The sequence below is a fragment of the Amborella trichopoda genome, chromosome 2, assembly GCF_054954075.1.
Source record: "Amborella trichopoda isolate Santa Cruz 75 chromosome 2, AtrichopodaSantaCruz75HAP2 v2.0, whole genome shotgun sequence".
NCBI lineage: Eukaryota > Viridiplantae > Streptophyta > Magnoliopsida > Amborellales > Amborellaceae > Amborella > Amborella trichopoda.
Window position 1 is genome coordinate 10212213 of NC_142337.1, and position 6560 is coordinate 10218772.

Genomic DNA, 6560 nt, shown 5'->3' on the forward strand with positions numbered 1-6560 from the left:
TAAATTTCAAGTTTGGGAAATAGTGCATCTTGCAACACATTTTTGGACCGTCAATTTTCAAAATTTTCAAGTTTTCACTGTTGTGCTCGATCTATAGTATTTTTTAAGCTTTAAATTTTATAATTAAAGATGAAAATATATTTTAAGGTTTTTCCAGTATTGAAACGTTTTTCGACATTATTTGAAGGTGCGCTTTACTTTGATAATTTAGAGCCTCGGCTCTATACAAACCACATCCTTTCGTAAAAGAAAAAAGTTTATATATAATCGAGCCTCTAAGCAATCAAATTAAAGCCCACCTCAAAACTTTCACTAGAAAAAGTTGTTTTGATGCCCAAATATCCTCAAATTAATCATCTTGACATCAAGATGCATGGACATGAGAAAAAAATGGATTTCAAGTTTTGAAAATAGTGCATCTTATAACGCATTTTTGGACCATCAATTTCAAGAATATCAAGTTGTCATAGATCTGTTCGATCTACACTTCTTTTCAAGCTTTGAATTTCATAATTAAATATGCAAATATATTTTAAGATAATCACAAATATTTTCAATATTGAAACCACATTTCTCGATACTATTTGAAGACTATTTAGAGCCTGGCACCCATAGTAAAAAAAGTTTAAAAGAGTACCGCTTTTCATTTAAGAGTATGCTTCCAAATCCTATGTCAATCATATATCTCATCAAAATCTACTATGAGGAATTCCCAAATTGCCCTTGTTTGGTATTTGGAATGCATAATAGTTATGGGTATTTGTGGAATTCGACTTCTAAGAGGCCTCAATCGAATGAAAAAAGTGCCTTTTGTTGTTCTGCATTACAAATAAGAAACATCCTATTCAGTATTAGTAGCGCATAACAACTAGGGATATTTTTATAATTTTATATATGCATAGCATTTCAATACAAAATAATAAAAATACCCTTAGTATTATGAGTATTGAATTATATGTTCCTTATAATACATGAACAACTAGGGGTACTTTCAACATTCAATTGAGGCCCCTTAAAGGTTAAATTATAGAAATATCCATGATTGTTCCACATTTCAAATATTGAACAAGGGTAATTTAGGAATTTTTAAAGTTAATTTTGAGGAAATAGATCACTTCACATAGAAATTTTAAGGCACTCTTAAATGAAAGCAATAATCTTTTGAACCTTTTTATGATATTGTAGAGGGGTTTCAACCCCTTTTTTGATATTTTTGCTAAATTAAATGAGATTGTATATAGTGCGACCATTTACTTTTGATACAAGAAGGTCACAATTACTTACAACCATCCGATGTGAAATCCGATAGTTTGGGTGTGTCACAAAGTTCGAAAAAATTTCTTTTGAAGTTTGAGTTTGGTCAATGAAATAAAAGTAGCTATCAAATTTCACATCCAATGGTCAAGATGAATTGTGACCAACTTATACCAAAGATAAATGGTCTCATTATATCCTTTTTCAAACTAAATTGCTTCATGTCCCCCAATGATACGTGCCCATGTGAAATGGATATTTGCCAAACGAAAAAAAAAAAGTCCCAAGAAAATAGCTTGATCAAACTTAATACACATACAAAGTGGAGCCGACTGAAGAGGATTGGATTACCTTACCCTAAAAGGGCAACCCCACACCCTACAATGAGGAAAAATGTACTTTGGAAGTCGAAAATCTAGCCAGAAAATCTATAATCTCTAATTATGGATTTGGAAGCTTGCAAACTAGGTCAACGTGTTAGCACTTGAAAATGGACAATCTAGATTGGCATATTAAAAGATTTACTACTTTAGGGCTTGAAAACTAATCAATTTTTTATCTATGTTGGTCGAAATGATCAATTTGAAGGTGTTCCGAGTACTTAAACAACCTTTTTTGATAGGTTTTCCATAAGGCCTTGTCAAATTTTTTCCATGGGATAACTTAAATGATTACAATGGGAAAATATCATTTAAAGGATTAAATACCCTAAAAAATCATTAAAGATGTCAAAAGCACTCAACTAATATTAGAAAGTTACTTTTTAATTCAATCACGTACCTCCACAAGAAAAATATTTGAAAATACCTAAACTGCCCTTGCTTAAGGTAGATAACCTTAAACAGAGAGAGTTTAGTAATTTGACCGTCTTGTACAATCAACAGTACTCCCGTTTAATGACTATTAGGCGGGTCAAATGACATCCCCTTATTTGTTAAAGGTCTTCAATCCTGAACATTCGGAATTTTGGCATTTTTATGATTTTTTTCTTGGAGGTACACAAGTAAACGAAAAATTAAAAGGCATGCCCTCTAGTTTTAATTGGGACGTTTTTACTCCCTTAATAGTTTTGGAAGAGTTACATAGGTGTTGCATTAGATGGAATTGTCTACAAAGATACCATTTATCTTTTGTACATGGAAGTCACAATCATTCTTGTTAGCTAAATTTCAAAATGGGTGGTTATAAGAATATGATTGAATAGACATAAAATTCTGAAATTTTTTTTTCAAATTTTGTGATTCACCCCAAACTATCCAATTTGACATCTAATTAATGAGAGTGACCTCCATTTACAAAAAACAAATGGTCTGACATTACCTAATTAGATTATGTTTTGAAATTTCTAAAGGCATTGCATTGCTAATAAAAATTCCTTTGTATCAATTGGAACCTTGGGGGAAGATCAATTGAAAAAAGTGAAGGCTCCAAGAGCCTCTAAATTCTAGAGAATCAAGGGCACATATAGAACTTGGTTTTATATCGAAAAGTTAAGGTCATAGGTATTAGTACAAAATTTGGAGCAATTTTTTATTGTATTGAAGTGTAAATTTGGACGAGACAATAGTTGAGATTTTACAGCATTCCACCAGCAACAGAGTTTCAAGAAGAATATTATCACACGTTCCTTAATTTTCTTCGGAGTTGAATAGTATCGCACCATATTTTGGTACTTCGTACTTCTCAAAGATAATGTGTATCGAAATAATATATAATAAGACTATTTATCTTTGGTATAAGGTGGTCACAATTAATTGTAACCATTAGATATGAAATTAGATGGCTACATTTATTCCATTGATCAAGCTTAAACTTCAGAAGAAATTTTTTCAAAACTTTGTGATACACTCATGCTATCAAATTTCGCATCATATGATTGTAAGTAATTATGGCCACCTTGTATCAAAGGTAAATGGCTTTATTATACACAATCTCATATATATGTATATATATATATATATATATATATATATATATATATATATATATATATATATATATATATATATATATATATATATATATATATATATATATATATATATATATATATATATATAATGCAAGTTAGAGCATTCCACTAAAAAAAAAAAAAAAAACTTCATGGCACTTGTCCATTTAAGAAGTCATGCATACAAATGTATCTATTGAAGGAAAAAGTTATACAATATGTCAATCTTGTAATATAAAAGTAAGGTGTGCTTTAAAAATTTACTTTAAATGTTGTACTATATTGAAAACCCCACAAATGATCATTTTGACGTTGATATATATATATTTCAAATCTTAAAAATGGTGCTTCTTGTAATTAATTATGTAGATCGTCCATTTCTAAAAAAATTAAGTGTTTGTAGATCGTCCACTGTGTCATTTTTGGAACTTTAAATTTTATAATTTGGAATGAAAATAAATTTTAAGTTGTCGTAAGGGTTTCCAATATAGGTAGGGATCCTTTAGCATTATTTGAAATGCACCTTACTTTGATTATTTAAAGTTGACACCTTATACAAACTACATCCTAAACGAAATATATCTCACCATTTTTTATTTTATTTTTCTTATTTCCTTAACTAAATATATCCCCGACATCTTTTTCCTTGTTTTCTCCTTTTCTCTTATTTTGAAGTGTTTTTTTGGAGTGAAATAGTGATTCTCTATATCTTGGAGAAAATTAGGTAACATTTTTGTGTTTGTCCAAAGGTAAGGATACCATTGATACCAATTTTCATTAGATGGGAAGGTGAAAGAAACAGTAAGTTGTGTTGAGAGGGGTCATATAAATTCATATGGAGGAGAGGAAGCCAAGTGTTGAATTTCTAGCAAAAATGGCTTTTCGAAGACCAGAATAGCACATGGGAGAAACCCCACAAAGAAATGTGGAGTGTACTAGTAATAGAGGACAAGCACGTGCAACGAAGAAGTAGCCAGGTGGGGCTCGGCCGGCCCTATGGGAACTTGGGCCGGGCTAGGGCCAAGGCTGGCTCAGCCTGTTGCCAACCCTACGACAAGAGAGAGAGATGGGTAATCACTCAATAATAGACGACAAGCACGTGCAACGAAGAAGTAGCCAGGTGGGGCTCGGCCGGCCCTATGGGAACTTGGGCCGGGCTAGGGCCAAGGCTGGCCCAGCCTGTTGCCAACCCTACGACAAGAGAGAGAGATGGGTAATCACTCAATATTGGAGAAGGGAGGGGGGTTGGTTGGGGTTATCCCTCGATCCTTATTTGGTCTCAAAACTAGACTGGGTGAGGGGCACTCACTCTTGCAAGAATAAGTGGCCTTCAATTAGGGTTGCTAACTGCTTGGCTTATTGTCCAGACCTAGCTTCAAGCCGACTCGAGCCACATGTTAATGAACCCGGGCCAGGCTTGGTAGGCATGAAATATTTTCATGCCAGACCTAGGCGCCTGGCTCGAAAATCTTTTATCAACGTTTTGAAAGAGCTTTCTTATATTTATGCAAGTCCTTGCCCAATATTTTGCATTCAGGCCGTTTCATTACAGATTCGGGTCGAGCCCGGGCCTACAATTCAGGCCCTACTTCCGTTTGACCTGTGATCTCGAACTAGAGTGAAGGCTTTCTTGGTTTAGAGGGGGCAGTAGAAGGATCCTAGAAAGGTATGTGGCATAGGGTTGTTGTTAGTGTGCTATATAATTAAATCACTAGAGTGGTAGACGCAGAATAGGCTCATACGCCTTCTACTTGGTAAAAGCTTATATTGGGGCCTACAACAATTGTAGTTACCAGTTGCCTTTAAATCGTGATCCACTATCTCCAAAGGGTGTTCTACTTGATCTTCGTATCGACCGCCCATTCTAGAGACAAACGGTGGAGCTCTACACTACAGCTCGTCCCTCGTCTAGATTTTGGGGAATTGGAAGTCATGTCGGCACGTTATACAGCATAGGACATAACTGACGACCCTGTACACTTCCTCACATTCAAAACAACGATTCCTTTAGTCCTATGTGGCCTCTAAGTCAGGTATCATTATGCTTCACAATTGAAAATATTATACATCTCTCAACTTTGAAAAAAAACCCTACTTAGGGTAGGAGTACTTTTAAGATTTTTAAACTTTGTGATGTGACACATTCAACCTACCAAAGAAAGAGAGAGAAACGGTGAAGAACGTAGAATACACATTTCGAATATGCTTCAAAAAAAAAAAAAAAATTATAAAAATCTACTATAAAAGGTTGTTTTGAGGTCGGAAAACTCTCTAATTTATTATGTCAACGTGGAGATATATGAATATAAAAATAAAAAAAAGATTACGAGTGCAAGAAGTAATGTATCTTGCAATACATTATCTGAACCATCCATTTTTAAGATTTTTATGTATTTATAGATCTACTTGATTTGAACCATTTTTAGGGTTTAAAGTTTTATAATTAAAGATGAAAATAGATGCTCAAGTCATTCTAATAATTTTTTATACAAAATTATATTTACGATAAAATTTAGAGGTGCACCTTAAATTGAATTGTTTAAGGTTGAAACCTTATTGAAACCTCACCCCTCAAAAATTTACTGCACATCATCATCATCATAATAATAGCCTTATTGCCTCGCAAGATTGCATATAAACCATTCAAATTTTGGGCAGACACATGTTTAAATACTCAAAAAGTGTTTTATATTCTTTTTCTTTTCCAAAATAATACCTCATTACTCTAAGTTAAATGCCAAAATTTAAGAGCAAGAACATCCTCTTGAATAGGTCATTTGTCAGGGGTAAAGGCATTTTTTGGGCACTATAAAAAAGTTAATATCAGAAAAGATACAAGAAAGAAAAATGGTGGGCATCCTTGATTTTGATTTAAAAAATCTGTTGAAAGTTTGTAGATTAATGTGATATAAAAATTTTGAGATAAATTTAAACAACCGATAAGAGAAATCGAAGACTTTCATTTGGATTAAAAAACTCCTTAAATTTGAAATTAAAATTCTTCTATTCTATTTTTCAATCCAACATATTGTTATAGGGAACGAAAAACCAAACATTTGATTCAAATTGCAAATTATTTGGTTGAGATATGCGTGAGATTGCAAGAAAGGCGTATTGGGTTTTGAGGCTCAAAGGATGGCAAGATTTTGCCAAAAAATCTCACCTAAACACGAACGTTTATTAAAAGAATGATTTTTGGGGGGCAAAGAGGGGGATCAATTTGTGTCCAAATCAATTAATATCGGGGTTCAAAATTTTGAATTGACAGATTCAGTTGAAAAATTTTCTAAAAAACCTTCTTTTTTAACGTTTTTATATGAAAAGGGGGTACTGGATGACTAGCCTAAGTTTGACC